The following is a 10,200-nucleotide window of genomic DNA, read 5'->3' as shown; positions in this document are numbered from 1 at the left end:
CTACCTCTACTGGTATCAATTTCTCCTATGCATCATCTTTGAATATATCAAGACATGCATCACTATAATGTTTCTCTGCTTCAAAAATCTACTCTTGAGCTTGGTCCTTGAGCTAATGGATCTCCACCTATAATGATTCCATTAGTTTATTACTATCTACTATTTTCTCTATCTAATCATCAAGAAAATATAACTCTTTTGTAGTATATACACCCATAAGCATTCTATATCTTTGGTCCTTTATTGTCTATGGTACATATAAATCTTTCTGCCAGGTATGTACCTCATCCATAATACTGAAATATTGCTTCAAAATTGCTACCATTTTATCTTCATTTTCTTGCACAACATGTAGTAGCTTTAGATTTCCCTGGATGATCAGAACACTCTTTTCCTCAAAAAAATTCCTCCATTTCTAAAAACATTCAAAAATGGATCCAAATGTACTCCCTCGCCATCTCTTCTCTCTAGTGAAGTGTTCAGAGTCTCCTCAGGCTGTTTAGGATCCAAGGGCCCAACAACTTTGGCTAAATATCCTTTTTGGATTTCATTTTGCCTATGAAGTATCATTAGTTTTTCCCCTTCTTGTTCCAAACTCCTAAACACCTCCTTCATCCCCATTGTGATCATCAACTTGGTTGTATCCAGTGTGGGATTCTTGAGCATAACCTCTCTAATCTGATAATCTTGTGGACCCAAATCTTCTACATCAGCATCAGTAGGAGGAATAGCCACTTGTGCAAATAAATCTTGATTTCAGTCACTATTGATGAATTTTAATGCTTTGGCCTCTTTTGATGGGGACTCAGGCTTCTTAAGAACCTTAATCTACTAAATCATGTCCTTTTCATTGACATTGAATTGTTTCATTTCACTTCTTATCATTTCTGTGTGCCACTACCTTGGAACTCTTTCCACTGAAGGCCTACCTCTTGAGGATGAAGGAGTTTGCTCTACCACCTCTTTTCCCTTATTGCTCCTTTTTGGGGTCTTTTCCCTCTATGGTGGCTCTCTATCTGTAGCTTCTATTTTAGTGGAGCCCATAGTTCTTACCTCAATGTCCTAGGAGGCTTGTTGAGGACATTCGAACATTTGTCCTTCCCCAGGCACTTCATTTGTTGACATTTGTTGTGGCTCTTCCTCCTACTCCTTTTGAATTTTTTCTTCTTCTATACTTGGTGGTGGAGGAGTACCAGGGCCTTTTTCCACAATTGTGACCTATAATGGGGATGGAGAAGGAAGCTAAGGAACTAGTATTTTTGGCGGTATTTGAGTCCAATCTTCTTGTTGGGGCTCATTGGTCAATGTATCCCAGATCTTGTCTCCCACCAATTCAATGCCTATAGGCATGAAATCAAAATTTTACATCTTAAATACGTTAGTGCCCTATACATCTTTCTAATCAATCTACTGTTGCATTTCATCCTTTGATGTAGTTTTTTGTAGAGGTTCTTCTGGGATTGATGGTGGTGTAATAGTAGGACTTCTCCTTCTTTCTTTCTTTGTGGATCTAGCTAGCCAAGTTCTTCTATTTAAAGGCACATTATGCTCATTATCCTCTTCTTCTTCCTCCCCTTCAAAAATGGGTTCTGGGATAGATGGGAAAGGAACTACCCTTCTAATCATCCTTTGACTTTTCTTCACTGGAGTCTTAATATTTCTTCCTTTCTTAGGGATAGAAGGAGATGCTTGTTCTATCTATCAAGGTGAAGAAACCTCTTGAATCTCAACTTTTATCTATGTTTTGCTTAGTGTAGCAGTTGGTGGATGTTGTGAGTCAATCTGAACCTATGGTGCCCTGGTATCCTCGAACCCTTCTACATTTTCTTGTTCTTACTATGGGGCTGCCAAGATTTCACCTTCCTCTTGCTCGACTCTTTGAGGAGAACTCCTCTTTCTTTTTCCCTTTCCTTTTCTCTCCTAAGGATGATAGTATCCAACTGGTTGCTCAAGTTGGTATACAATTTCAAGCATTATTGGTGACTAAGTTACAAAGGTAGGGATCATGACTTTCTTTCCTCTACCTTTGGCTGGGTGAGTTTGTGCATGGAAAATTACTGTCTTGAGTATTGGATAAAATTTAAATGGTTTCTTAATCCAATCCTATGTCATTTTAATGACATGCCTCACCCTATGGTTAATATCAAAGTTCTCTTCTCTTTCAATCTCAACATTCACTATGGATCTTTCCCCAATTTTTTCTATGTTGAGAAACAAATCAAGTAGCTCCCCTGAATCTTGTTTAAATGTCTTTAATGAAATATTTATCTTTAGGGTCTTCTTTGTCAAGTACAAAGTCATCCTACAACAATCCCTTACTCAAACATTGTAGTCATTTGTAGTATTCATCCAATAATCTTCAACAACTTCTTCATGTTGGAATTCCTTGCCTAACAAATATTGTACTCTCTTGATATTATCAAAACATGGCCATGGAGAATTGTACTCTTCCAAGGGATACTGATCCCATTCACACTCAAAAGAAGGAATTTCTTGCTTCCGTTTTACCTAAAATGTTCCTATGTTTAAAGGCCACATCCAATAATGTTTGTGTTGTTTTCTAACCCTGTCGCACTAGTAGAATTTTGGCAAATAAATGACCATGTGACTAAAAAAATTAGTCACAAGACTAAAATTTTTAGTCACATGATGAAAAGTGATCAAATTCTAGTAATTTTTTATAATTTATAAGCATACGTGACTAAATAAATGACTAATTTGGTTGTTGACTAAAATCACAAGGTTAGAAAAAGATAAGTGACTAAATTAATGATTAATAAATGACTCAAAAATTGGTCACTAATAATCTATCATCTAAACAAATGACTAAATGAATGATAGATGATGTTTTTAGCATATTAATACATTCTTTAACTTTTTATAACTTTTATTACTCACTAACATATATTTTCTCCTACCAATACATCATAATTTGTCAACTTCCTCAAATGTCCTCAAATGATATTGATCTAAAAATAAACTTATAAATACTTCAATCTGCACTCAAACTTCACAAAATGTATGTAAGAACTACTAAAGAAAATAAGAACTCTTCATGCACTCAAAAGAAAACTTCAAGTCTATCTTTGCATATAGAAAGATTAATTATCAATTAAGTATTTTATAATCTCAACACATAATTAGTACTAATCATATTAATGCAATAACCATCTTAAAATATAACATTATTTTATCATCATTACGTTTAATATATTTTAATATTTAATAAATAGTAAAAAATAATATTTATTAAATATTAAAGCTTAAATAAAATGACCTAACAATAAAAATAATTAAAACTTATGATTAAAGCTATATTTATTAATAATATAAATTTTTTTAATAAACATATTTTAAACAGAAAATGGTTTACAAACAATGTTAATCATATTAGATGGCATGCCTTGTAAAATAATTTTGTAGACTCAAATTTTATTTTTATTTTAAAAGTCACATGTAGATAAATAATTTATGTAATGATTTTCTTAAAGTAAAGTTGTCATTTAATATTAAAAATATGATATAATATTTTTAAGAAAGCAAAGTTTTTTAATATCTTAGTTTAAATAAATTAAAATTTGTATATCAGTTCATAAAACTAGTTACTAGTCTATACATTTAGGAAGAGTTACTAGTCCTTACAAGAGATGCATTTTTCTCACATAAATATGGTAATTCAGATTTTTCTTTTATTGGCAAGAGTTTGGTGGATGACGATAGTGGGGAAAAATGATGGGAGGCATTCATTTCACCAATTTTAAATATGCATTTGGATAGTTGTATATTTTCTTCAATATTTATACTTTACAAATAAAATAAAATAAAAATTATTTTGCTAGGAATATATATATATATATATATCTTAAATTTTTTAGTTAATTAAATGTATAAGTATAAATTATGATTTTAAAATATTAGATTTTACTTTTGAGTCAAATATAAGAAATGACTAAAAATTTAGAAATATATTTATATAACAATTTTAAAATATTAAAATTTAATATAGTTATACATAAAATAAATAATTGGAATAATGAAAATAATAGTGTTTATCTAAATTTATACATTAACTTTTTTTTACATTATATAAATATTTGTTTAGCAATATTCTAATAACAATGATTTAATTATATTATTTCTACATTAACAACTATTAATTTTGAAGTAAAATTGTTCAATCTAGAATAATAGTAATTTTAATCATACCAATTCTATATTAAAAATTATATTATCATAATATTGTTTATGACACGTTTACATTTCAATTAATATTGTTTATTACATGTCTACATTTCAATTAATGTACTCTTTTTTAAAACTCTATATGTGCATTTCTCTGGAACATCGACACTGTGAAGTGCTAGTGGCAGAGAATTTTCACCGATATGTCTCATGCCGAAAAAAATCCAACTAAAACTTACACGCCAGAGAAAAGAATTCAGCGGAATACTTAAAATGCCTTTGGCTCATAGGCACTAGAGGCGTTGTATATGCAGTTCACCCAAACCCAGTCACTACTGATGTTGGCAGTCATATGTGATTTTATGGAATACGAACCACAGTGATCGGGGAATAGTCCGATAGACTCGCAATTTGCGCTAAACTTGGATTTTTGAAACAGAGCATGTGCATCCATCAAAGCGTAGTGGAAGGGGGATTTTTGTTGGATATTGTAGTGTCTAAGTGTCCTAGTAGACATGCATGCAAGATCTGGAAGGATAGATAAGGTACGTGATATGTTTGACAAAATGCCTCAAAAAAATGTGGTCTTCTGGACATAAGTGATAGTATGACATGCAGAAAATGGATTTGGTGGAAAGGCACTCGAAACTGCTTAGCACATGCGACTCGATGGTGTAAAACCAAACTCCTCAGACTTTGCCTACAAATTCACTTCTTGTACTCAAATTGGAGCTTTCAAATAGGTCATGAACATCGATCAAAGCTTAACTAGGAGTAGATTTTGGTCAGATATCATTATTTCAAGTGCCATTCTAGACATGTATGCAAAATGTGGAAGCATTGAAAAGGCACGAGAACTGTTTTACAGAGTGCCTAAAGGAGATTTTACTTCACGGACTATCTTAATTGTAGGATATTTACAAAACTGGTATGTTGAAAATACTGTAGAAACTTTCAAATTAATGCAATTAGCAAATGTAAATCATGATTCTACAACCTTCACCAACATCCTTCCATCTTGTGCAAAAATGGGAGCTTTGGAACAGGTATGGATATTCATCAGAAGATAATTGAAGATGGAAAGTTATCAGTGGAAGTTTTAAATGCCTTGGTAGACATGTATGCAAAATGTGGAAGCATTGACAAGGAATGCGATGTATTTGACAAAATGCTTCAAAGAAATATGGTCTCGCAGAATGACATCATTATAAGAAGATATGCGCAAAATGGATTTCACGAGGGTGCCCTAAGATTCTTTAAATTAATGAATCTCCTTGTAACACATCTGACCCATCGAAAAACATTAGAGAAGTAGAAGCAGCGAAGCAATAATGGTGTCAAAATTTGTCAGATCAACCTTTCATTGTACTTGCTAAGATGAATACTACATAAGTACGCCAAATAGAATGAAAATAAGACACCCTCATTTGATATTTTAGGGAATCTTGCTACAAAAATCAATAGTCCCAGGGGGCTCCCTTTGGCTCAGTTACCTTGGTTGTCAATGTCATGTGTTCACTTGATCCCTGGGTTGCATTTCTATCCTTCTATGATATTCTTATCTGTCTCACCCAATGCAATGATTCCCCCACCTTCCCCATCTCTCATATCGGTCTCCGCTTCTGTGTAGAGGGATGCATGCAAATGAGGTCTTGAGAGAAAACAATGGAAAATAGGCACCGAACTAGTGGCTAATGATTTATTACACGAGCAGAATCATGGATAACGATCAACTCTTTATGGAATGGTGGGCTACAGAGGTAGGTAGCTAGCCTCACTAATTCCAAGCCTTCTTCTCCAAAGGAATATAAAATAGGGGCTCAGGCCATTCTATTTTAGCTGCCTCATTTCTTGGGTTTTTATACACTCAATTGATCTATAATCTTGCAACAATAGACCTAAAACTATGCGGGAGAGATAATGGATTGACAACATAGACAAAGGAAGAGCTCTTATGAGAGGTTGATGAAAAATAAAAGTATAAAGACATTAATGAGGCCTTGGCCGATTACTTAGAGATTTTCATTTCAGTTCATCTCCATTGCTTTTTGATTTCATCTTCCACCATGGAGTTCAAGGTATCTATCCAATACTTTCCTTAGGGTACAACCAATTGTATATTTTGTGATAATGATTTGTAAAATACTGGAAGTTTGTCTACTGTGATTGGCAATTCTGTCATTCTGTTAAACATCACATTAACCAAGCCAAGAAAAAGAGATTAGAAGTACATAGATTCATCACTTCGATTTCTATGATGCATACTCCATTGAAAGAATACATTTGTAGATTCAAAGCCTATTTAAAACATGAGCAATTAAGCCAAGTCATCTCTAAATACTCTATATCAAAAATCTGACTAGATTTAGGAACAAACAAACTGAATTGTTTTTTACCTGAGTGCATTTGAAGATATAGATGAAGAAACTCCTCTTCATGAGAAAAAAATCTCTATCAAAACATGCCTTGAAAAGATCCATTTTTCTTAATCCAATGTTTTCTATTGTGAGTGTCGCAGGATGAGATTTTTTTGATCATATGGAATTGATAAATCCATGTTCTTTCTTCCAGGATTATAGAAAGATTGGAAGGCATCTATAAACTCCTTTAATGGAGTATGATTTTTAGTAGTTTCAATCTTTCCACCCTCTGTCGAATGCATCACTTCACTTTGTTTTATGGCCAAATCATCCTTAACTGAATGAGGGACCATTAGATCACATTTTTTTGAAGGATTATCCTCTGCAAATGAAATATCCAAGAATAGGGATTCATCGTGGCCATTTTCAAGCACAAGTATATTTGACCTTCACTTGAGTGGTTTAAAGTAGCACATATTTCTTGACCGAGAGATAGTTGTATCTCCAACTGAACATCCATACAAGTAGCATGCATTGCATGCTAATCTTTTCATTTGATGTCAGAGTGTTGAAATAGATTCTGTATATACTAATATACTGATATTGTATGCTTATTTTCAAACTTGAAATTTATAGTAGATACTGATATCAGTATATACTAATGTACTGATTCTGTATGCTTATTTTCAAACTTGAAATTTAACATATACTTTGCCTCTATTGAATTTTGGACTTTATAGCCATCTCTTTCCAAAGTTGCACGTATTTGCTTACGTGCTTTCCTCGTTGATATTTTTAACCAAGTTCTAGAAGAACCCTTTTACTTTGTTATTGAATTCAAGAAAGCCATCTCTAATTTGGGAAAGAACTTGTGAGTGTGTTGCAGACTTAGAAAAGGGCATGCTACCATCTAGCTATAAGTTATATTTGATAGCCTAAAGTGCCCAACAAAATACAGTTTCAACTTTCCATACAGTTGCACCATCTAAGCAGCAAAGATTTATGACATGGTATTCAGCCAAGAAATACATCAACTGCAGCTATATCCATTGTATTTGGGCTCACTCTAGCCAATTCTAGATGTTGTCTGAATCAAAAGATCAACTAAACTTGACAAATTAATTTGATGATAATTCATATACCTAAAAATTAACCCAAAGATGTCATTCCTTCAGAGTTATCCACCTAAGTGTTAAAAAGCAAGGATGAAGGTTGTAGGTTCATGGGCGACACTAGTTTAATTTGGTGGTTTAGGCTTTTGTTTAATGAACAGAGGATTCTGGTCCATTTTAAAGAATAAGAAATTTTGAATGTGCAGCTGATACTAATGTTTGGATGTGGAATCGAAAGCAATGGTAGCTGTAAATAGTTAGTGAGGATAGTTTTGGGTGCATTGCAGATGTTTTTAGCTTGCCATAGCCCATATGAATATGTATGGAAAGGGGAAGTTTAGTGGATTAAGGTAGGAATATGAGTCTTTCATCAAATCTATAACTATGGGTAGTAGTAGAAAGATTTTTGGAGTGTGCTGAAATAATATGTAGATCATTTTTTAAAATTAATGAAATAGTATCCATTATTAATAAAAAAAAGAGAGTTAAATTATCAATAATTTTCAATTTGAGGAGTAAAAGATTTAATAGTTAAATTGTCCAAAATAAGTTAATAGATTATTTGCATATCATTGGACTGGCTACATGGAAAACTCCATCACAACCCTCCAGTGCACAATCAAAACTTCCCTCGTTCAGTAGATAAGCTTGGAAGAGCTCAAGCCTTTCCTGTGCACCACCCAGATCTAACAAAAACTAACATTTTCTCTCCTTCCCTGCAGTTAATTTGTCAAAATCCATCCATATTTTTTAAAATAACAGTCTCTATTCAAACTTAAAACATTAATCTTCTCAAAATAAAATCTTAAAAACACATTATTTACAGCTAAGGGTTTTGGATCTGGCAATTTTGAACACCAGCCATGATCCAATGAATCCTCTTGCTCCAGTCACACAAACTCATTTTATAGTTTGCCTTCTGACATCCGCCATATTTTTGCCCAGAGCAAGGATGCTTAGAGTTTGTGAAAATAAATAGTGAGGATGTATAGAAAATAAATAGAGATGGATCAAAAGAATACTTGAATCATATAACATGGTCTGGCATCAAAATGGTGATTATAAAATAGATTAGAGCTTATTAGATAGATAATACAGATTACAATGAAGTGGAGATCGCTAATTACAATGATAAATGTAAAGCTTAATTAGATTACTTTTTACCTCATGATGGAGAAATTTTCTCTAAATCTTTAATTGCATCTGTCTCCTATGACAACACAATGGTTTATATCTTTTCAGTGTCTTTGGCTTTGCAAATTCTGAGCAGATGCCACGGAAAATGACATTATTATCAGCGGGGTAATATGGTTAAGTATGCAGCCTGTAGTAGCTTCATCAGGTTTTTTTGGCACCTAATCTCTGCTTAAATCTGTTTGGTCATGAAGCAGATTTTTGCTTTTGCATTTGACTTTTTGAATTTACAACTCTTTCACTTCTACTTGTCATACCCCAAAATCATTTTGAGAAAGTTGATAGGGGCTTCCTTGTGAAGGTAGAAGGTTCTCTGGAGTTGGTAGTTTGGGAATGCTCTACCATAAGAAGAATCTCTGGACAAATGGTATTGTTGTGTTTGAAAGCTTGCAACATTCAGATAAAAATAATAAAACAAAGACAAGAGGCAGTGTAGTTACTTTAAAAGAAAAAGTAGGTGCCGATAAAATGTGGATATCCACATGTTTGACTGCATGGCCACATGAAATCCACAATGATAAAAGCAGACACAAGGAAACATTTGTGGAAATGATTTACATGCCAAAGCCCCATGCCTCTAAATAATGAAAATTTAAGATCATCCAACTTTTATTGGGTTTTGAAATTGAGAAGACATAAAACCTTTTTTTCTTTAGTAAAGAGATATCTCCCATTTGTTTGGGATGTCACTGATTTTATAGAATTAATGAATGCCACCATTTGCTACTTGATTTACAACATGATTGCATTCTCTATATTGATGCCGAAGTGAATTGTCTTGGTAACACGTCCAAGTAAAATTTTTGTGTAAGTGGATGCATTCTCCAAGCTTTGATATAACATGCACACTACTTCTAGAATATTCTACAATCTCCAACCTTTGATGGAGTCATTGCCAAACCTTGAATAACTATCATAAAAGCTAGGTAGTACTGGGATGGGTGACCTCCTAGGGAGTCCCTCTATGAGAATCACCTAGATCCAATGAGTGCTAAGTGTTCCATTTATTCTCATGAGAGATGGATTCATGTTGAATCACTATTCACGAAATATGGGTCAATGAGTTTGACTCAAAAACTACATAGTTAAATCCTAATAGTAATATCACAAATATTTGCATGTTTAAGATTTTTTTGCTTGAAATGTGTCTTTGATTATTTCTTTTAAAATGGAAATCATGACTTATTATGACTTATTCCTTTGATGCAGGGTGTGCAGTCCTCCCCATGTTGATTATATGACAAATAGGGTAAAGTAAAGTTTCTCCAAGTGAGCACAAAAAACAAATTAGTGTATTGCAAGTATGATAGAATTGGATTATTTAAGTTCTTCATGATTGGATTCATTACATT

The 10,200-nt window shown here is 33.1% G+C and overlaps 1 long non-coding RNA gene across 1 annotated transcript in view; it reads left to right on the top strand.

Annotated features, from left to right (window-relative positions):
- Window positions 1–4,323: 4,323 nt before the first annotated feature.
- The window catches only part of LOC149561386 (uncharacterized), a 5,966-nt gene continuing 89 nt past the window's right edge, over window positions 4,324–10,200 (top strand). The window contains exons 1-2 of the long non-coding RNA XR_016363430.1: window positions 4,324–4,727; window positions 10,058–10,200. The exon at window positions 10,058–10,200 is cut by the window's right edge and continues 89 nt beyond it. This is a non-coding gene — a long non-coding RNA (uncharacterized LOC149561386). The remainder of the gene's footprint in view (window positions 4,728–10,057) is intronic.

This window comes from Cupressus sempervirens, chromosome 4 (assembly GCF_028749045.1).
Source record: "Cupressus sempervirens isolate cs-2001-9-10 chromosome 4, ASM2874904v1, whole genome shotgun sequence".
Lineage (NCBI taxonomy): Eukaryota > Viridiplantae > Streptophyta > Pinopsida > Cupressales > Cupressaceae > Cupressus > Cupressus sempervirens.
This window is presented reverse-complemented; position numbering and strand designations above follow the sequence as displayed.